This window comes from Pelodiscus sinensis, chromosome 16 (genome assembly GCF_049634645.1).
Source record: "Pelodiscus sinensis isolate JC-2024 chromosome 16, ASM4963464v1, whole genome shotgun sequence".
In the NCBI taxonomy this organism is placed as follows: Eukaryota; Metazoa; Chordata; order Testudines; family Trionychidae; genus Pelodiscus; species Pelodiscus sinensis.
This window is the reverse complement of record NC_134726.1, coordinates 26,729,198-26,752,635: the sequence shown is the minus strand read 5'-3', so window position 1 is coordinate 26,752,635 and position 23,438 is coordinate 26,729,198. Positions and strand designations below refer to the sequence as shown.

Here is a 23,438-nt window from a genome sequence, read left to right as displayed (position 1 = left end):
TTTTTTGGAATAGCCTTTTAAAATATTCCTTTCTTAATTTCCACATTTAGCATGGTTTAGAATTTTGCCCCTAATTAACATTGAAATCACTGCAGTTGTGTCAAATATTGCACTATATTACATTTATAATATGTATTTCAAAAAAGGAATGCATTTCTTATAAATTATGGTGGTAGTAATATCTCTTCCATAATATTAAAGAGTGTTATCTTACCATGAAAAGCCTGTTATGAGGATATGGTAGGAATTCAGAAATGTTTAATGTCTAGAAACTTGAAAGACATCTCTGAGATACATGTTTCACATTTCTACTTTTCCTAACTCATACAGAATGTACATAAAAGGTCCTTATTATTTTCAGCAAAAAGAAAATATTGAAGTCAGCACTTCAAATATAATCAAGTAATGTATACACTGACACTAAATACACATTGTAATGTTATCAGAGATGGGTAATCAGGACAGTCTGACTTTTATTCATCTTTCCTCTTCTGGAATTGCTTAACCTCTTTAAAAAAGGAAGTCTGATCTTTAATATCTTTAAAAAGAATCCTGTACTCTAGAGTTTGCCCAGCTACTGCATTCTTAATAAACTTAAGGATAACTCTTCTACTGAAACCAGTTTTTATCTAAGCACAAACCTAAATGGAAGCTATGAGTTGCAAAAGTATGGAAATAATTTTCCTATAATGTTGAAAAATAAAAATATTCCTGGCTGTGGTATCAGCACTGGTATTCCCACAGGACCCCCTAGTTTTTATGTAGGACTCCCCATGGAAGTAAATGGGGAGTTCTGTTTAAAGATTGCTGACATCTGTCCCAGAGGCTGGATATCTTCATGGTGGTGATCTTACATGTCAGACACACAAAGGGATAGTTAGATTCTCATCATTAGTTTAAATTCCTGGTTTCTAATACTGGAGAGGGAGTGGGCACGCTTTATAGAAAGAAATAAAAAGGAGACCAGGTTAATCAAGGTTATTCTTATTGATAAACTAGGCAAATATAACTTAGATAGGGCCACGATAAGGTGGGTGCATAATTGGCTGGATAACCGTAGTCAGAGAGTGGTTGTTAACGGTTCTAAATCCTGCTGGAAAGGGATAACAAGTGGAGTTCCTCAAGGGTCTGTTTTGGGACCCGTACTGTTCAATATCTTCATCAATGATGTAGATATTGGGATAGAGAGTACGCTTATTAAGTTTGCAGATGATACCAAACTGGGTGGAGTTGCGACTTCTTTGGAGGATAGGGACATAATTCAAAATGACCTTAGCAAGTTAGAGAAATGGTCAGAGGTAAACAGGATGAGGTTTAATAAAGAGAAATGCAAAGTGCTCCACTTAGGAAGGAACAATCAGTTCCATACATACAAGATGGGAAGCGACTGTCTAGGAAGGAGCATGGCAGGGATCTAGGGGTCATAGTGGACCACAAGTTGAATATGAGTCAACAGTGTGATGCTGTTGCAAAAAAAGCAAATATGATTCTAGGTTGTATCAACAGGTGTGTTGTAAGCAAAACTCGTGAAGTCATTCTGCCGCTCTACTCTGCACTAGTTAGTACTGTGTCCAGTTCTGGGCGCCACATTTCAAGAAAGATGTGGAGAAATTGGAAAGGGTACAGAGAAGAGCGACAAGAATGATTAAAGGTTTAGAGAACATGACCTATGAAGCCAGGCTTCATGAACTGGGCTTGTTTAGTTTGGAAAAAAGAAGATTAAGGGGGGACATGATAGCGGTTTTCAAATATCTAAAAGGGTGTCACAAGGAGGAAGGAGAAAATTTGTTCCTCTTGGTTTCTGAGGACAGGACAAGGAGTAATGGGCTTAAAGTGCAGCAGGGGAGGTTTAGATTGGACATTAGGAAAAAATTCCTAACTGTCGGTGGTCAAATATTGGAATAAATTGCCAAGGGAGGTGGTGGAATCTCCCTCTCTGGAGATATTTAAGAACAGGTTAGATAGACATCTGTCAGGGATGGTGTAGGTGGAGCTTGGTCCTGCCTTGAGGGCGGGGGGCTGGACTCGATGACCTCTCGAGGTCCCTTCCAGTCCTATGATTCTATGATAAGTGTGTGCTAAAGATGTCACAATTGAAATGAATGTCACTAGACAACATGTTTAACTGAATGAACTGCACACGACTGAATTACACAATATGAGTTTTATAAACACAGTAGGGCCACATTTGGCTCCCAGATTCAAAGGTGTAACTCAATTGTCAAAAGAGTTGCACAGAATTTGACTCTGAGTCTGTAAGGTTTAATCCCCAAATCTATTGCTGTTGGTTAGTGTGTGTGTTTGTATTTCCAGTTACCATATCCATCATACTCCTGCAGCAAGAATCAATCTAAAAATAAAATTTTCTTAATCTTTTCACTTGCTTTTAAGAATTCACTTTTCTCACCTAAACTTTTTTCAGCGGAAGTACAAGGTAAATGTTTAATAACTGTTTAATCCTTGCTTCCATCATCATTGTTTTAAATTAGTCTTATTTTCCCAGTGTGTTTTTTCCTTTAGTGTGTTCATAAGCTATAGCATACAATATTATGTAGCTTGTTTGTTGTCTTTTGAAGCGCTGTATTATCTTTGAAAATCTAAAGCAGTCTAGTTTCTTGTACAGGAAGTGTACACTATTTTAAATATGTTGAAATAATTGCTGGTGACTGCAACCACAAATCAACTCATACATTTCAGTGAGTTCAACCAATTTTGCAGACTGAGCGCTAGACACCTATGTATACCACTGCACCAATGTGGAACCCTATGCACTGCAATAAAATTATGTATAAACATGGGTTTGCCCAGACAAATCCGTTTTGTAGGATTTTTCTCTAAATGGCTAATAGTAATTACCCCAGACTACATTACATCAGACACAAAGTACTTTGCTTTCTGTTGTCTTATTCAGAAGAGAGTGTAATTTTATCTGCACTTTTACTATGTGATTCTGCAAATGTTTAAAGATACACCATTATGTTTATATAATTAAATTTAAATGTAATGCTATAATTTTAGGGAGGAGGTTGTCCAGTCATTTTCTTATGACATTACAGAACTAATTAGAAATGGATATAAATGAACTGATTCTAAAGTCCATAATCAACATATTTCCTGCAGAAATGTTGTTGAAAGGTGTCTTAAATATTAGAGGAACTACTTTTTTGGAAACAAAAGCACTTGTTTTTTAAACATGCTTGTTGTTCACATGAGAAACTACTGTACCTATTAGACATGTAACTATAGTGCTCAATCTGCATTCCTTATTCTTGATCATTTCAAAAGGAGTTTTGCCTTAGACTGTAGGCTTGAGTCTTTAGGGTACTTGAAATTTAGTTGTATCTCTTGATAAATCTGAAGAAGTTATTACTCAGTTTTAGATCAAGTCTGATGTGTAAGTAAAATCCTATACTTCCCCAGTACATTGTATTTTGACTGTCTTCCCCAAATGTCTTCCTCTCCAGCTTCATTTTTTACATTAGTATTATATTTAAATGTAATGCCTAGTTCTGATTTAATAATAAAAACTCCTCCTTGCCCACTGCTCAGAAATTTCTTCGTCTTTCACTTTCTCCTGACCCCAACTTTATTTCATTAGTTTGTTGTAAAACCTTTTAAATTCTTACCTTCAGTTCATGTTGCACATTCCTTTGTACTTCAAGGTCCAAACACGGTTGGTAAGTAACATTTCGGAGGAAGGAAGTAGACTAGAAAGGGTTGTCTTGTTCCTCTTTGAAAACATTGTGCTCTACTATCAGCAGAACACATACAGCATGGTATTTTCTGTGCGTGTGTGCTGCACTTGTTTTTCCTCTAGTAAATTACTCACAAAGTTTCTGCTTCACTTGGCAAGCTGCTGTGGCTCCTCCCTTGCTCTGTTTACAGCCATTTTCAAGAAATGAGAAGCTGTGCTCAGTGGGAGTGGACTGTTGAATAAACTCCTAATGTTAGGGCTTCTTGTTTACTACTAAAACATATAGATTCCTGGAGCGCTAAGGCTTGTTTGGTGTTTAGACACTTACTTTTGCATTTTTTTCTTCCCATTTCAGAACTTACTACTTTCTCATTAAATGGAAGATTTAACTCACTTGGCAGCAGTGTTTTGACTTTCAGTTTAAGGGGTTTCTTTGGTAGGGGACGCATCCTAGATAAGCATATCTAAATACAGATTACAAAATGTTCACATGTCCCTGCAACTTACATAAGAAGCAGCATGTATTCTGAGTTAATAAGAACAAATTCAAAAAGTTTACCTTCAATTTAGAGATGGAAAATATAAAAGGCATTATAGTGAAATGTTAATGCATATTATTGAATATAGAATTTCATGTTGCAATGACTTTGTGAACACGTTTAAAAAACCAGAAAATGGAAAAAATAGTATTTTCAAAGCCTCTTTAATTCACCTCCTAATTGTCTGTGTATTTACAAGGTGATTGAGGTAAAATCTTTTTGGTCCACCTTCTGTGGATAAGAGAAACAAGCATGTGGATGGATGGATGGACAGACAGACCGATTTTTCTTAAAAATGAGTATTTCTGAGAGCTGACCTGTGGTTTGGCAATTTATTTTATATTTCATTTTTACTTTATCTGTTCTTTTGTTTGTACAGAAGCTGCTCAGACTATTAAAATAAATTTCCCAGAAGAGGCAGAACAGAAAGATTTATTGCAAAAAATATGCTATTGCCTGGTTTTAAATGTACATTTTAATTGACAGTATCAACCGAAGCAAAACACTGTTTTACTTTTTCTTCACTTACTTTATAGCTATGCTGCAGATGCTTTGGTTTCCCTGATTGCTTTTTAAGGATTTATTTGTTTACATAGATTTTGAGGTAGTTAGCTAACAGGGTTTCAAACAGTGACATTTTCCATTTTGATTGTGTCATTTGACTTAAACTGAAATGTCAACCATGAGACACTGGAATTTTTGCTGTGTAAACTCAGAATCTTTTGTCTAGAAAATATTCATTTGCTTAAACTATAGATTTATCATAGATGTGTGAAACAACTACCAAAACCCGAATGTGAGCTTTGATAACTCATTCACAAGTTTAGAAATATGGATTGGCAATTACATCTAACCGGTATATTAATCACATGTACTTTTAGGTCTAGGACTCTTGCACATTACTACCTACTCAATCCTGCATTATTTAGAAGTCTGTAAATTCCTGTTGACATTATAGAGAAAAAAAAAACCAATATTGTATAATGTGAGTGAAGGCACAAAGCATCTTACTGGACTGTATAGAATTTCTTTAGACTAGCTTGAGATGATTGAAAAAGAATCGTCAGAAATGTTGCACTTGTACTATAATCCTAGCTTGAGGTAATCAAGTGTTTGTAAGTACTGTATTTTGAGAATGTAAATGCTCAATATTATTGATTGTAATTATGGTGTTTGTTTACAGAATTACTAGTCACTAGTCCAGTGGTTCCCAAACATTTTCATGCTGCAACCCTTTTTGCACGGAGGAGTTGGGGTAGGGATAAGTGCTACCACTTGCTCAAATTTGGTATAGCCAACCCCTGTCATGGTGGCTCTACAAAACCTCAGCAGTGCCTCAATTCCTGTGTCCCAAGAGCCAGAGAGGGAGCCCAGCTTAGCCAGTCACATGGGACAGGAGCTGCTTCATCTGGAATGGGGTTTTGTGGGTCAAAGAGTTTGGGATGCTTTCCCTTCAATGGGTTTTTTCATGACCTATGCTGGGGGCATGTCCTGAAGTTTGGGAAACACTTCACCAGTCACTTTTTTTTGTTTGTTTTAATAAAAGTTTTACCCTAGAAAGAAGAGACAGTCCTTGCTAGTAATTGAGGAAGGCTAGGCAATCAGGATAGAAGACAGTGATTACGTTGGGTGCCATTATCACCAAGCCTGATAACCAGTAATCTCTTGAATGTTTATTTGTCATGCTAGAGGGATTAACAGAATAATAGTTTGCTGGACATATAAGAAGGCATGGTTTAAAACTACATGGAAATAGCTATATTCCATAAAACACCTTGTAATTGTAAGGACAATGGCCCCTAGGAAGCACAAGTAAAATGCCTTTGACATTACTGCAGAGAAAAATCCTGCTTGATGCAGGGTGTTGACCTGAGTAATCCAAGAGCCCTCTTCCAACCCTGTCATTTATGATTATGTGATGCAGCTGATGACCAGTTTATTGGGTGAGGTGCTTGTAATTGTATGATATGAGACTGGTGGTGTAAAGTAGTAAATTTGGTACAGTATAAGAGAAGCAAAGAACAAATGACTTATTTACAAAATACTTCTGAATCTAATAATATATTGCAGGTTTCAAAAATACAAGCAAAAAGACCACAGTTGGCCACAAGGGGAAACAAACTAATTTATCCACAGCTCTTGTAGTCATTACTTATTTTGGCCCAATCTTATGAAATGCTGAACGCCTTCAATTCACTGCTAAGACTTTATTTGAAATAATGTGTACAATTTTGGTCACCCATGTTCAAGAAAGACAAAATTAAAGTAGAACAGGTAGAGAAGAGCTAATAGGATGATTAAAGAAATAGGCAGGCCTCTCATATGAGAGGAGACTGAAAGAGCTTGGTTTGTTTAGAAAAATTAAAGCCAAGAAGGGATATAATTGTTCTCTATGAATACACTGGGGAGGGGATTAACGACCATAGAAGGGTGAAGAGCTGTTTAAGCTAAAGGACAATGCTGGCACAAGAATGAATGGATATATACTGCCCATGAAGAAATTCTTGTTGGAAATTAGAAGGTTTCCAACCATCAGAGTAGTACGGTTCTGGAACATCTTCCCAATAGGGATTGTGGAGGCAACAACTAATTTAAAGAGAGAGCTGGACAAGTGTAGGAGTATGATTGTATGGTGGAGTTGCTTGTGATGGTAGGACATAGGACTCACTTCCAGTTTGTTTTATGTTCTAAACCACTGTTGCCCACCACTGGAGTTGAGACATAAGTCAGGGTGGGCCGAGCCTTTGAGGAGGCATCAAGTATTCTCTCTTTGGCTAGTTCTTGCTTATATGTTCAGGTTCTGATAGCTACACCTGAAACAGGGAAGGAATTTTTCTCTACTCAGATTAGCAGTTATCTTTTTTTTCCCCCACCTTCCTTTGCAGCATGAGGGCGTGGGTCACTTGCCAGGATTATCTGGATATATCTCAATTAATCAGTTCCCACTAGGGCAGTCATGTCAAACATGTGGCCTGCAGGCCACATGCGGCCTGAAAATTCAAAGTGTGGCCCACCTGGTTACATTGTGTATAAGAGGGGTGGCCAACCCACGGCTCTTTGATCAAAGAAATGCGGGTCCTGCTGGTTCTAAGCCACGCACCTGGACTGCTCATGGCCAGCCGCTCTGCGCACGTGTCCCAGAGCCTGCTCACGGCTGGCTGTTCTGTGCATGCATCCCAGCGCCTGGAGGGAGAAGCACATGGCTGTGGCGGCTCCGGGGCCCAGGCATTAGGTTAGAACGGGGGAAGGGAGGAGGGGCTGGGAGTGCATGGCTCTAGGGGAGGGGTGAGGCATTGGGTTAGAACAGGCCGGAGGAGGGGGAGGAGGCTGGGAGTGCCTGGCTCTGCGGGAGCGAGGGGGGATTGGGTTAGAATGGGGGACTGGGGGTGCCTGTGTCTGGGGGAGGGAGGAGGCTGGGAGTGCCTGGCTCTGGGGAAGCGAAGGGGGATTGGGTTAGAATGAGGGGCTGAGGGTGCCGGGGGAGATAGGGGATTGGGTTAGAGCAGGGAGGCTGGGGGTGCCTGGCTCTCAGGAGGGGGAGGGCATTGGGTTAGAGGGGGGGCTGAAGCACCTTAATCTCAAAATTTTCATGGATGCAAATAACAATTTTACACATCAAATTATTGTATTATATTCAAACAAGACCTGAAGAAATATTATAAAATATACCTAAAACATAATCTATATTAATAAATAATTACGACTTTCCAATAGAAGTGCATTTTCTTTGGTGGCCCTGAAAGCTAAAAGCTCAGTAGGCTTCAAGTTTCACATGCCTGCACTAGGGATACGAACAGATAACCAGTTAACCCGTTCTCCAGGAACAGACTCCACCTGTGGAGGGTTGCTGTGGGCCCAGCCTACAAACCTGGGGCCAGGAGGCTGGCGGCCCTGTAGCCAGCCCCTCATAGGCTGGGGCAGGAGCCCCACTGACTGGGGACTACTCCAGCCGAGCTAGAGCAGTTCCTCACCTGGGATCCCACTTAAGTCAGTTCTGGGTTAACCTAAAGTTTAACCAATGAACTGATTGTTTGGGATTTTACATCCCTAATTCCCACCCATTCAGACAATGATGCATTTCAGTACTTCCTGTTCTGTGACAGAGAATAGTGCAGTCTTCCATGAGCTGTGATACACTGGTCTAATTTTAGTTGATGTGTTTCATATGTAGGTGGTGTTGGTGGTCTGTGATATGCAGAAGGTCAAATTAGGAAATCTGGTGGTTCTCTTGTAAACAATATGACTAATTCTGTAACACTTATTTTTATTTAAAAAATAAAACCTCCAAATTGTATGTATTAACTAATATATGCATGCTTTTGTTTCTGTAACTGTGACATTTATCTCCTCTTCCCTAGTAGTCTTGTGCCTGCTAGTCCTTATTTAATAAGATTGTCAACTTTCAGGGAATTTATATATGTAGTACAGGTGCAGGCAAATGGGGCTGCAAACATTACTGAGTCTTGTTAAGACATTCCTATAATTATTTCGGTAGAGAGAAAATCTATAAATGATGGGAAGGGTTTTTCAAGATGAGCATTCCTGCTGAATGTTCAATGGAACGCTGCCGTGTGACTGAATCCAAAACTGATGGAAAATATCTCAAAGTAATGCTTGTTTTATTCAGAAATGAATACTCAGAGGGCATATTCTTTCTTCTTTCTCTCTTTTATTCTTTCTCTGTTTTTCTCTCACACACACTCTTTTAATAAATTAACATATGGGAACATTTCAGATAAGCCAAATAAAATGGAAGAATGCATACAGGGAGAAACACAAAAGGATTGATCAGTTTGTAAACCACAATAACTGCCAAAGGGCATGCTGTGGATTAAACTGCCTTATCTCTGGGACTAACTGGCAATGTGGTAGCAACATTAATCTGGAAAATCTTGAGAACTAAGCAGGGTTGGCAATTTCCCAGGAAAAACTAGTTTGGAACATGGTGTTGGTAAATATCAGCTTAACCCTAATTTAAACTGGGAAATGGAAAAATAATTGCATCAGTGTCCAGCAAGTTGGATGTGGTTTCTGGCTTGCCTGGATCCCACCTCTGAGGCTCAGGGCCCTCCCCTCGCCATCATTGGGGAGTTTGCACTGGTGCTCCAGCCTCCTTCTCCCCTTGCTCCCCGGAGGCTGGGTCCCCGGAGGCCCTGATGTGTGAGAATGTGGGGAGTGTATGAATTGGGAGTGAGAGTTTATTGCTTTTTTTTTTTTATGTTTCTCACTTGTGTGCGGTGCACAGCCCCTGACTGATTTTTTCTGTGGGTCAGCAGCCCCCAGTGCAAAAAAGGTTCCCTGTCTCTGGCTTAGTGCTTCAAGCCTACAACTCTGCATTGTCATTTTCACATAATCAGATGTTTTTGACTTTTTTATATATTATTGAAAAGTGAAATATGAGTAATCACCGGCTTAACTTCCTAACCTCTTTTTTACCAGGACAGTGAAAACCATGATTTTATCTGGTAAAAAAGATTGACAGGCATAACTTCCCAACTCATTGGTGGTTTTTCCCAGAGGTGTAAAAACCATGATTTTGTCTGGTAAAAAAACATCATGTCATTCTTTAAATTAAGCCAGGCCCTAGTCCAAGTGCACATTTTGAGAGTTGCTGCCACCTGTGTCGCTCACAATTTTACTGACCATAGCAGACCATCCCCTGATTTCTAAATTAATTAAGCCGTTTCCTCCCAGCACTGGCTTCTGCAGAAGCGACTAGTCGCATCACTAGTCGATTGTCTGATAAGCTTCTGCTTATTGGATAGTCGACTAGTCGCTTGCATCCCTAATCCCAACATTATGGATCCTGGGGAATTGAAGGGAAAGCATCCCTAATTCATAGAGACAGAAACCAGTCAGTAGGGGTATCTTCTCTCCAAATGACTCTGCTGGCTGTTTATTTATTTACTTACACACTGCTTGTCACAATGGCTTCTGCAGGGATGATGCCTACCATTGATAGCATCCCTTTGTAGCTGCTCAGTAACAGCTGCTGCAGAGGTGGCTATGTATAAGTTAACTCATCAATCAAACATTGTTTTGTTAACTTGGCTATTGGCTGAGTAGGAGATGGCATCTGATAATGTAATATGACCATTCTCTTAGCCCATCCCTTTCTGAGTTGGACTTAATGCTAAAACTCAATACAGCCTCAATGTGGAGAGGTGACGTGGCCATTCAGAATGGCCATCTGAAGAAGTGGGCTGTGCCCATGACAGCCCATGATACCATCTACATGTTTTGTTAGTCTATAAAGTGCTACCAGACTATTTGTTGTCTTTTAAGTTCATTCAGAATGTGTGAGAGGTGTAACTTCCCCCATCCTGCAAAAGCGCACACTAGACTTTAATGCCTCATTTCCAGCATGACAGTTCTATGACACAACAATTTGTTGCAGCAAACTAGGAGATTCTGTGTTTTATTTTTGTATAAATCTAAAGAAATAATGTAAGTAATACAAGTTAAACACACCCCATGCTCATTAAAGTAAACAATCTTTACACAGTAAATACATATAAGCAGTCTAGAGTAAGAAAACTAAAACTCCCCATGTTGATGATTTACACAATTACCTTTCCCAAATAGGAATTTTTGGAACACAAGAGACAATTTAAATGTAAGCATTGTCAATTACTTCACTCTTGATAATTTAGTACGAATATACAGTCATTTTCATTTTACTACCGTCCCAATCCACCTGCCATGCCTTTTTTAATGCAACATTTTCCTTAAACACCTTCTCCAATGCAGTTACTTGTTGTCAGTCCAGTATTCTGCAGTACATTGAAAACTAATAAGTTGAGGCAGCAAGAAATTTAGTTTACTACTTGGATGAATAACTGAAAGGTTGCTGCACGTCTGGCATTGTTCATTTTCTTATTTGGGTCAGTAAAAACTGCCATTTTAAAATTTAAATGAACCTACTGTAGAATTTCCTGTGTGCTACATCAGTATGTCACATAAAAACCATTTATTGTGGAGCACACCACACCATCAACCTTAAAATAAATGCACATGATATTCAAATCTGAGCATAAATTGAAGTTTCTTTTAATGTGAAATACTCTTAACATATACACTTAACAAAGAACCAGAGAAAGATAAATAACTTCAAAAAGAATGTATACTATAATGATATGTTTAGGAATAATTTCCATACGTAGGCCTGTTGATGAATTTGGCCTGTTATACACAATGGAAGTATTTAATCAAACAATTTACTCTGACTTCTTGAAAATTCTGTCAAGAAGCAGAATGTTATTTTATGATCAGCCACTGGGACCATTTGTTATATGTAGGGCCTTACGACGTTTCCGGTCTGTTTTGGTCAGTTTCATGGTCATAAAAAATAATAATAATAAATTTCATGATCTTATCTATTTAAATCTGAAATTTCATAGTGTTGTAATTGTAGGAGTCCTGACCCAAAAAATAGTTGAGGGGATCATAAGGTTATTGTAGGGGACTCTCTGTACTGCTACCCTTACTTCTGCACTGCTGCTGGTGGTAGCGCTACCTTCAGAGCTGAGCAGCTGGAGTGTGGTGGCTGCTGGCTGGGAGTCTAGCTCTGAAGGCAGAGATGCTGCTGGTGGGCTTTCATAGCTGGGCACCTGGCCAACAGCTATCCTATGCAGCCACTCAGTGCAGAAGTAAAAGTCACAATACTACTAACCCCACCTCCCCCACCCCAATAAAATGATCTTGGCAACCCTCTTTCAACTCCCCTTTGGGTTGGGGCCCCCAATTTGAGAAACTCTGGTCTCCTCTGAAAGCACATGGTTGTGAATTTAGTAGGACCCTAGTTATACTGATGCACTTCTAAACTAACACAGTTTATATCTTGTCCTGCAGACTCTTACAGACTACACAATATCAGCAGTTGTGATTGTCTTTAAGAGAAAATACTTTACACTTTATGAAGCCAAAACCAAAATAAGAATGAAAATTGATATACAGTAAAACTCCATTGGTCCGGCACTCCTGATGGTCTGGCACCATCAGGAACCCGGAAGTGCTCCGGGCAGCCGGACCATTGGAGCTGCTCTGCCCCCGGCTTCCCCGATTCAGCCGCTGCTGAAACTGACCAGCGGCTGAATTGGGGAAGCCGGGGGCAGAGCAGCTGGAGTGCTGCTGGTAGGTCCCATAGCGCTGCCCCTCGGCGCTGCGGGACCAACCTGGCAGCACCCCAGCTGTCCCCAATTCAGCCGCCGCTGAAACTTGACCAGTGGCTGACTCCGGGAAGCCCGAGGCAGAGCTGCTTTGCCCCGGGCTTCCCGGAGTCAGCCACTGGTCAGTTTCAGTGGCAGCTGACTTGGGGAGCCTGGGCCAGAGCAGCTGGGGTGCTGCCGGGTTGGTCTGGTAGCGCCCCCCCTTGGTGCTGTGGGACCAACCCAGCAGCACCCCACCTGCTCTGCCCCAGGCATCCCCAAGAGCAACTGAGGTGCTGCCGGGTTGATCTCGCAGCGCCAAGGGGCGGCGCTACCAGGCCAACCCGGCAGCACCCCAACTGCTCTGCCGCAAGCGTCCTGATTCAGCTGCTGCTAACTGACCAGCAGTGGCTGAATCTGGGACACCTGGGGCAGAGTCGGACTATCGGAAGGGGCGGCTATGAGAGGTCTGGGGTGGCATCCCGCCAACACCACCCTAGACCCCTCATAGCCCCCCCTTCCGATAGTCCGGCATATTTGATAATCCGGCACCCCTTGGGTCCTAAAGGTGCCAGATTATCGGAAGTTTACTGTATCAAAATTACAAGATGCAAAGAAATAAATGCTAACATACTATTTGTGAAAGCACAGACAGTCACAAGACATTACATAATGAAATCCTTGAAATGTATTCATTTCATCTGTAAAAGGAAGCTGATGGAATCATGGCCATGTCACATGTGCCATTTACACCTTTTATGGGGCAGCATAAGTGGCTGGATTTCAGGATCTCTGTCATGCTTGAGTTGTTACTGGATAGTAGGGCCAAATCCAACCCTAGTGTCAGAAGTTGCAGCTCTGCTGACTCTACTGAAATTATACCAGAATTAAATTGAGCCTAGTGACTAGGCGTGATGGAAACAACAGTTAATGCAAACTCCATTTTGTTAAATTCACCCGTGCTTAGAATCTGTGAGGGAGCACTGCTGAAAACTGGCATTATTAAGCCATTCCCAGTTGATGTGCTGTTGCCAGTTGCAAAGACTGACAGGAGGTGCAGATGTCAGTTTTCCTGAAAACCATTGTGCTATTTCCTATCCATGAAATAAGTAAAAGCTGACCTGATGACTTATCAGCAGTACATTACAGTGACTCCACAGGAGACTCCTGTTGTGAAACAGACTAATTCTTCAGCCTCAGTCTGCAGAGACATGGTACTGAATAAAGAGTTCCAGGAAATGCACCAATACAAACAGAATTTGTTTTTCACATAATGGGTTTGGGAATTGGTAAGTAAATGGTTTGATTTGGTTTAAGGTCTGGAAGGGCACTTCTGCTTTGAAATGTGAAAGATTGAAATGCCCCGTGGAGCCCAGGGCCAGCGGGGAGTCCCCCGCTGACCCCAGGCTCCATGTGGGTGTTTGCACTTTGAAATGTGCAAGAGCCCCAGTGGGGGCTCTTGCACATTTCAGAGTGGAAGTGCCCTTCCAGACTTTAAACCAAATCAACCTGGTAGGGGCTTTTTGTACATTTCAAAGCAGAAGTGCCCACATGAAGCCTGGGTCAACAAGGGACTCCCTGCTGGCCCCAGGCTCCACACAGCTGGCCCCACTGGGGCTCTTGTATATTTCAAAGAAGAAGCACTGCATGGAGTCTGGGACCAGCAGGGGACGGTTCCATGCTGTGTTTCAATCTTTGAAATGCACAAGAGCCTCTGCTGGGGCTCTTGAACGTTTCAAAGAGGAAGCGCTGCTGCCCTGTCCCACAGAGCTGGAGCTGGGGGAAACCAGCTTTTAAGCTGGCTCCCCCAGCACCCCTTTCTTTTCTCTTCCCCCCTGCTGCCTCTTTGTGATAGAGGCAGAATGGGGGGGAGGTGACTAGTCAACTAATGTATTGACTATCTGATAAGCTTTTGCTTATCAGATAGTCGACCAGTCGCATACATCCCTAGTATTCATTAGTGTCCACAGACACCCTATAGAATATTGCTAGAAGCTACGGGACGTCAGACAAACTGACCAACGTAATAATGAATTTATATGATGTAACAGATAGCTAGTAAGATCAGATACAGGCCTGGGTGAATGGTTTGACACTGTACCTGGAGTTAGACAAAGGTGTTTATCATCACCAGACTGCATTGCAATTAGTTAGCAACAGACTGAGTGATCAAATGGTCAACAAAAGGCATCACAGACAGTGTCGAATAGGTTAGCGGAGATGAGTTACACAACCTTGACTTTGCTGGCAGTATTGCTTTACTAAGTAGGACATGGAACGGCATACAACCTTTATATCAGAAGAACAGGAAGCGACAAAAATTGGATTGAAAGTAAAATCAGAGAGACTTATGAAGGTAGGAAATAGGACTACAGATGAAAAGGTGTATGTGGCTGGAAAAGAAATAGCAGAATTCTTCTATCTGTTCTATCTGGGGAGTAAGTTGACAATAGAAGGTATCTGCAAGGAAGGCATTCATATGAAACTAGGAAAAGCAAACACTACTTTGAACGGATGGACAATGTCTGGTCAAAGAGATCTCTATATCAAAATAAAAATTAGACTATACAGCCTCTCTCTGAGTTACGAACAAGTTACGGCCCAACACTTGGGTATAACTCGAGCTGTTCGTAACTCGGACTCCACTGAATTACACGCGACCGCATTGTTCGTAAGCGCGGGTGGCGTTCGTAACTCAGGGACCGCCTTTACGACTGCTCCATGGCAGCTTTGGTCGTAAGTGCAAATGGTCGTAACTCAACCGTTCGCAACTCGGGGAGCGGCTGTACCATGTGATTGTACTGAGAAAAATACAAGTTGGACCTCCCTGGTCCAGCACCCTTGGGACCTGAGTGGTCCTGGATGAGGAATTTTTCCGGGAGGTCATTTCAGGTCTCCTGCTGCTTGCCAGCCTCGTCTGCCGCCCCTTCCAGTCTTCCTGGCTCCACCCACAGCCCAGCTGAGCTGCGTTTCAGCTCCCAGCCCGTCCCCAGCCCACCTGAGCCACACGCTCCCCTCACAGTGCCAGCTGCTGTCCCCATCTCCCCTGCAACTCAACTGACCCATGTACCAACTCCTGGCTCCCCCCTCACAGCCCAACTGAGCCGTGCACTGGCTCCTGGGTCCCCACCCCCGTGTACTGCGCCGGGACTCTCTGATCCTGGAACATCTGTGGTCATGCTGGACCATGGGTGTTGCTGAACCAGAGAATCATAGATTTTAGAGATGCAATCTGTATATGCCTATACTGTAGCACAGTTAACAACAGGGATGTTAGGACCAGTGTTTTCTATAAGCTATGTGCTTGTGCTGCCGCTCAGGAAAGATTCGAATGCTGCCCAGCTGATTAGCAGCACACACAGAGGTAGTTTTTTTTGTTTCTACTGATGGTACACATTTGCACATGCCTTGGTGCACATAAATTTATTCCACACATGTATGGAAAAGATTAGAGGAAGCATTGGTTGGAACTACTAGTACATAAATTAAGCACATGCAGAATCGTGCCCTATATCTAGATTTTGCAAGATATGTACAGTTCTCTTTTTAGTTCCTAGGAGATTCATTATTACAGATCAAGAACAGACATTCGAAGGAGTTGTCTTATCCAAAACATTTGATAGCCATTTGTCCTTGACTAATTTGGGGACTAGCCCAACTTCCATTGATTTCAGCAAGAGACTTTTCCTTGACTCTAATGTGAATTAAATTGGGGCAACAGAATACATCACAGAATTAAGGATGTAAAATCCTGTTTAATTGGTTAACAGGTTAAACATTGTTTAACTGGCTAACTGATTAAAGAGCTGTAGGTGGCCCTTGCTATCCCCTGCAACCTAGTGGCATGGCCACCCCCGCTGTGGTCAAGGGCTGTTCTGGCTTGCTGCGGGTCCTACAGGGCTGGAGTAGCTCCAGCTCCTACCACTTAACCAAAATAATGAATATTTTAGTGATAAAGGAAATAGCATTTATGTCACACCCTTTCCCCTTCTTTGATTTATAAAGAAAGCCCTCAAGATCAACTGACAGTTAAAGCTCTACTTTACACTGGGCCTAATTTCTCTTATGTACAGTAAGAAAATACATACAGTGATAAGCATAGTATAAATACCTAATCAGCTAAAAAAGACACTATTTGAAATAGTTTATATTTGCTGAAAGTACTAAGCAAATCTGTATCATGATGAAATTTCAGTCTTGCTCTCAGTTGTAATACAGACTAATGAATGCAATACAGGTTAATGGTTTGGTGAGTGGTTTAGTTTCTGACTGTAGTTATATTGCAATGTCTTCTCACTACTTTCCAATTTTATTTCACAGTACAGTTACTATAGTTCTTGCTGTAGTATTGTGAATAAAACATGTAAAAAAGAGCATTTTTTCAATAACTATGGTGGTTTTTCAGGGGAGGTTTATTTTGTTAAAGGAATAGACTTCAGACTAAATTCTCTGCTGGCATAACTCCATATTTCAAATAAATAAGGGGTAAAAATTGACGATATCATTAATTTTATCTTTGAATATTGTAAAAAGTGAATAGAGACAATATTTGCAAAATCCAGCTTAATATGGAAATGAATGAGGATTAATGTGCACACAAGAGAGTGTACTGTAGCTTTTTCCTTTGAACAGTGCATAATAAAAGCAGTAACAGGCACAAATTTTAAAAATGCTGTGTCTCTTTCTAGACATGCATCATACAAGTGGTGTATTGTCTTCTGACAAAGAAACTATTCAGCTCTACTGAGCTGGTGTTTATGTGTATGATACCTAAATTATTATGCAGGCTTCAAAAAATTAGAGCAAGCTACAATATGAACTTGTCAAAAACTCACCCAGTAAGCAGGACCCTGTTGTTTGAGGCTGTAGCTAATTTGTTTCTTGATAGCAGGCACAAACATTTTGCTTGTATTGGAACCTTTTTCAGAGTAAGTTCAGCAGAACCTCTGTCGTCTCATTTCTCTAGGAAGAATAAACAATAGCAGAGCTTAGAAAAAGAACGCTGACTCCACTGCACCACTCTTGTTAGTGTTACTGAACTCTGTATATACATGTGACTTCCCCCCCCCCCCCACATACACACGTATAATCCTTTAAGCTTTAGCTGCATACTCTGATTGGCTGAGAGGTCTATTACAAAAACAACCCCCTCCACCCTGGTATCTCTACCCCTTAACCTCCTGACTTAATCACTTATTAATCATGGGGCTTGATCGCTTCTGAGGCCTATTTTGTGTAACAGAGTGCACAATCATGAACGTGTGTGTGTGTTAAAGCACATATTAGAAATGCATTATTGTGGTTTGAGAACTATTAGATCTATAATACAATTGCATAACATAAAGCAAATATTAAATACATCTAGAGCATAACTAATGTTAGGTCTGAAAACCAGAGAATTTTGTGGTCTTTAAAACATGCTTATAGTAGTTTATACTACTTTAAAATGTCCTGTTCTAGGAACATTTTCAGCCATTCCACAAGAATATTTCATTATTTTAATAACAAGATATCACTAAGGAAGACTATCATTTGTTCATTCAGTGTTACAAAGATTTTTTTTATTTTAAGCTAATGAGATTTTAAGTATCTAAATTAGTTGCATTTGAATAAAGAGTCTATTGTACATTGATTCCAATTATTTAGCTTGGATTCAGGTGACCCTTAAATAATTTGCCTTTACTTCAGACCATAATGAGCAATTTAATTTATGTAGGTTCTCCTTCCTCCCCCAAGCAATAACCAGCAATGTGTGACAACTTTTTATTAACAGGAAGGAGTAATCTTGCTCCCATTGAAGTCAATAGAAAGTTTGTCATTGGTGTCAATGGGAGTAAGATTGAGTTCAAAATGTATTTTTTCAGCTTTTGAAACCATTAGTTGCTTATTTTTATTCTTAAACTAGCTTGTAAGATAAATCTTAATAGAAAAGTCATTTAAATAAACCTAGAGTGAACGACTGAAAAGCAGAACTGTATGTTGTTTAGCATTATTTACAGTTAAACCACAATTGCCTAATTAAATAATTTCATGGTTTATTGTGGAGATTATACATTAGAAAAGGTAAAAGAATGATTCCATTATTTCTTATTTATAATCAATATAATAGTATAGTGGCTCTGGGAACTCTGCAGTAGTTATGTCTGTCAGCATTTCCATTATATGCTCTATTGTTAAGTTGTTAGATAAATAAAATATGCATCTTTTTTCCCCCCCAAAGTTGTATTTATGCGGGGTATGAAAGGTTTGACAGCTCTTGGTGATGACATTTCTATTATTAAAATGGATTCTACATTTTTATATTTATATATTAATTACACTTTTGGCAGTTAGACCATTATGTGGATAGGATTTTATTTATTTGTATTTTGAAGCACAAAAAATGATCTGTTGTGATTTACAGTTCAGAACAGCCATGAATGTTGTGATTATAAAATGTAATGTGAAATATGCTTTACCTAAACTCATAAACCTCAGCAAATGGGCTTTGTGTAAACAATAAATGTAAGGGTTGGGGTTGCAATGGTTCCCCCCCCTTCCATCCTGTGGCCAGACCACAAGATTCCCTTGCATCGTTTACTCTACAGCTGGAATAGTGGCCAGTCCTTATGCAGCAGGGTCTTTGCACCTTGTGCCTCAGTTAAAAGGCTGCATTCAGTGTTCCAGGCCTCAGCAAGTCTCACTTTAGACTGTTTGGAGCTCCTCTGAGGCTGCTTTGCAAACTAAGGATACAGCTACATTAAAAAAACAAAAAACAAAACAGCAGAAAGTCTGAGTCCAGGTCAAGTGACTCAGGCTTGTACTATGGGGCTAAAAATAACTGCATAGGTGCTCCTGCTCAGGCTCTGAAACCCAGCAACAGGGGAGGGTCTCAGATCAAAACTCTAAACTAAGCAGGAAGATGCACACTGCTATTTTTAGTCCTGTAGCACACCCAAGTCAATTGACCCAGACTCTGAGACTTGCAGTTACAGGGGCATTTTTTGCACTAAAGAAGTACCCCTCAGAGCCCAGGTCTTCAGATTGGGTTCATATTACAAAGCTAAAAATAGCAGTGTAGACATCCCCACTACCTCTTGCTGAGATTGAGTCCAAGCTTCAGGCCACGGGGGATGTCTTCACTGCTGTATTAGCCCCTTATCATGAACTCGAGTTTGTAGACCCAGGCTCTGACTCACCATCACAAGCTTTTATTTTTTTGCAGAGTAAATGAATCCTAAAGTTTCCCTGCTCCCCATCCCCAGCAAGCAAAAGCATTTCAGGACTTGAGTGGCTCTTATTGCTTTGTGGACCCTCATTAGCGTAAATTTCACTCTTAATTTCTAAGTATACCATCAGTCAAACATAATTTTGTTGCTAGTCACTTGAGTAAGGTACAATGTAACAATGCCTTTGGTATAATATAGTGCTCTTTGACAATTTCACAATGCTATTGTATGTTTCCAATTAGAAGTAATGTGGATAGCGTAAAAGTCTTATTTGATTAGCACGGAACCTTGAATACTAAAAGGATTGTAATGGCTCAAGGAAGCTGAAGTCATTGAATGGTTCAAATGAAGTCACTTCTGGAGTATCAGCAGACCTGATACTGTCAGTGGAAAAGTCAATTGTGTATTCTGTATATTAGTGGTGAGAAACCTATGGGCCGAGAGTCGCAGGCGGCTCACCAGGGTTCTGTGAGTGGCTCGTAAGACATTTTGTTTACTGTTGCTCATGTGCAGGGTTGCCAGATTCCACGGGTTTCAGTCCGTGTAGTTTTTTTCCTACCGGAATTACTGAAGTGATGTACACATAAAGCAGGGGCACATGAAATGAGGTGTGTACTAACTGCACATAATATTGACTATGAGAGTTGTGTGCTCTGTCTGTATCCAATCAAAGTGCTGATATGGTTCAATTGGCACAACCTGTACATTCTAGAGATGTAAGCACAGTTATCCTGGGAAATAATCTTGGTCAGCGATGGGCAAACTAGGCTAGTAAGTGGGCTGCATGAGTGCCCTCCTTCATCTCAGTGGGCTGCAAGATTGTCATAACCAAGATGTTCTTCTGGGATCTAGCAACCCTGTACATGGGTGGCAGTAAACAAAATGTCTCACGGGCCACACCTTACCCACCATTGATCTTGGTTATGACAATCTTGCAGCCCACTGAGGGTTGCGGCCCCTTTAAGAGCCAAAGTGCCAGAAAAAAAAAATGCCGCGCGTCCTGAGCAGGCTTCCGTCAGGAGACAAGCTGCCCCAGGAAAACAGGTGCCAGATGTTCCGGGACATACCATCACAAAAAAACCCCCACTGCTTAAGTGTATGCATTAAAATACATTTAAATTTTCCTATATCTGTGTAACATTTGTAAATTAATGGATATGCAATACAGCTATTTCCATATGCATATAATTTGTACAACTATAAATGTGATTACTCCTCTCACATGACAGGTGACTCATTGACTCTCCCTACCTAATGCTTGCTGTCCTCCATGCCTGCCAGGTCCACAGGACAGGCCCACCTCTCCCAGTACCTGGTGCCACATCTTCCTAAAGCAGCACATGGTGGGGGGCACGCAGGCTCACATGCTTTCCTTCCCATATTTCTGTCAAAGTTCACCCCAGAATGTGTCCAGCAGCAGCCTTTCAGCATGGTGTAGTGGAGAGGAAGGGATGACTTGGCCCATGTCTTTGCAGAGCTCTTCCCAACTTGTCTCTTCCTGCCCACACAGTGCTGAAAGGCAGCTAACTCCTCCAGACTGCTGCTAACCATTGACATAAACTAGCAGCCTCCTGTCTCCCAGCTACAGCATGGGTAGTACAGGGCTAAGCCCTAAAGATGCAGAAGAAGTTTTTCTGTGACAGGTGCCAGTGTGAACAGCGCATTGTGTGCAGGAGTGCTCTCCTACCAACAGCGTGAACACTGCTCATTGGGGGTAGAAATGTTTTGTCGGCAAAAGAGCCTACAAGCAGCGGCTACGCTACCTGACTTTTAGTGACACGCCCATGTTGCTAAAACTGTGTAATGTAGACAAAGCCTTGTAGTTAACACCTCCGTTCTATTGAGCCAGAACACTTGGGAAGCTGACTAGCAGACATCTGAATTTTCCTGACATATCTGAGTAATATGACCATGTATTAGAAAACCCGCGTGAGGAGGATGGATATAAAGCAATCCCATCCATAGGATGGTTTGGAGCAGCCATCCTAGGCCCAGTTTGCAGGGCCCCACAGAGTCTGGGGCAGATGCCTAGAATGGGGGAGGGTGGGCTGGAGTTGGCAGCAGGGGTTGGACCCGCTCCTGCACTCGTCACTGGTGGCAGGCGCTGCGAGAAGCAGAGCATCCCAGCCCCAGCCTGCTCTGTCCCGCCATCTCCCAGCTGGGTAGCTCCACTTCACTGACAGAAAGCAGAGCCACCCAGACTACTCCACTCCCCCAAGCGCCGTGGCTGGGAGCCAAAGAAGCAAGAGTAGGCTGGGGCTGGGTGACTCCGCTTCCTGATGTCTTGGTGAGTTCAGCAGGGGCGCCTGACCCCTGCTGCTGGTGCCAAGCCCCCTGCTAGTCCCCTGGGTCACATCACTTGAGCGAGGGAGCTTGGAGGAATGAGTGCAATGGAGGCAGGTGGGGCAGAGCATCAGCAGGACTTGGGGGAAGGAGTGAAGTGGGGTGGAGGTGAAGCAGGATTGGGAAGAGGTGGGGTCTGAGGTGGTCGGGGATTGTCCTGGCTCTATACTCTCCTAGGGATGGCCCAGGATGTGTAAATGAGGTTCTGTTAGATAAGCCTGAGCTCTACACAACTGTTTTGCTCCTTAACAACAATGGACAAAATCCTGCTATTCTCACTCATGCAAAATTCCCATTCATTGGTAGTTTTCATGAGTATAAGGCAGGGTTAGGGAATCTCAGGCCCAGAGGCCAGATGCGGCCCCTGGCTTGCCTGGATCCAGCCCCCCGAGGCTCAAAGCCTCCCCTCCACCAGCACTGGGGAGCCCACACTGGCACTTCAGCCCCTGTGCTGCCCCACCGTGGGGTTAGAGCACACAAAATTTACTAGTCTGGGCCTCCCTAAGCTCTGGTGTGCAAGGGGAATGTGGAGAGTGTCTTTCTCCTTTTCAGTTGGGGGGCAACAGTAGTTTTTTTTTCTCACTTGTATGCAGTCCCCGACTGATTTTTCTATGGGTCATTGGCCCCCAACCAAAAAAAGGTTCCCCACTCTAGGTATAGAGAGTAGGGTTTGGCCCAACATAAAAACCTTGATTAAATAATGTTGCCTGCCCCTCCATTGTTCCACACTGCCCCACTCACACACAAAAAAATCAAACAAAAACCCATTCTGCGTAGAGATGTTAAATCAGTTTGCTTGGTAACTGAAATCTTTCCGTGCCCATTCTGATATGAAGAGGTATTGTTGTATGATTATTCAGTAATAAGACCCAATCCAGTTCTCTTTGAAATAAATGGAAATACTCACATTGAATTCCCTGAGTGTTGGATCAGACCCAAAATGGAGGGTTGTACTCTTAACTTTTGAAGCAGGAAAATCCTTCTATAAACTTTTAACTGAAGAAAAAAAAATGTAGATGTTCACACAAGAACACTTTAAGATGGAAAAACCTAATTGAAGTTGCATTAAAATAGATATGATCATTTTTGTTTATATGTGTGCATCAACATTTTTACATTAGATTTCATATTTTCTTGTTATCACATATTAAAATAACAGTGCTAATGTAGATCTGTCTTTATGTTTTACTTTTCTTATCTGGAGAGCTTTTGAATGCCACTGAAAGCAAATCTATGTTCCATTACTGGGGTGTTTTTTTTTTCAAGTACACAGAAAAAGTGATACAGGCCTTTTCACGTTTGTAACCACAAAACCAATCTTTCCTCTTGATGTGCATAAACAACTGATGGCAGTGGCAAACTCTGTGCATGTATATTTTTTTTAACACAGTACCACCCTTCAGTTGATGCAAGATAAGGATGTTATAGTTATGGAATGCAAATAATCCAGAGTATTCAGAACTACACCTTCACATAGCTTTATATTGCTCATCATACAACACGTTCC

At 41.5% G+C, this 23,438-nt stretch overlaps 2 protein-coding genes across 12 annotated transcripts in view; one reads left to right on the top strand and one right to left on the bottom strand.

Moving 5' to 3' along the window:
* The window catches only part of CHLSN (cholesin), a 236,458-nt gene that overhangs the window by 123,025 nt on the left and 89,995 nt on the right, over nucleotides 1-23,438 (top strand). The gene's annotated exons all lie outside the window — the stretch shown is intronic.
* GPR146 (G protein-coupled receptor 146) overlaps nucleotides 1-23,438 on the bottom strand; it is an 89,111-nt gene that overhangs the window by 22,488 nt on the left and 43,185 nt on the right. For 2 of the 7 annotated variants that reach the window (XR_001369228.3, XM_006112844.4), the window contains exons 2-3: nucleotides 22,839-22,927; nucleotides 17,216-17,342 (exon numbers count right to left, since the gene is read on the bottom strand). The gene's annotated coding sequence lies outside the window, so the exon portion shown is untranslated. The other 5 variants (XM_075899561.1, XR_012896167.1, XR_012896166.1 and 2 more) reach the window with 5 other exon arrangements.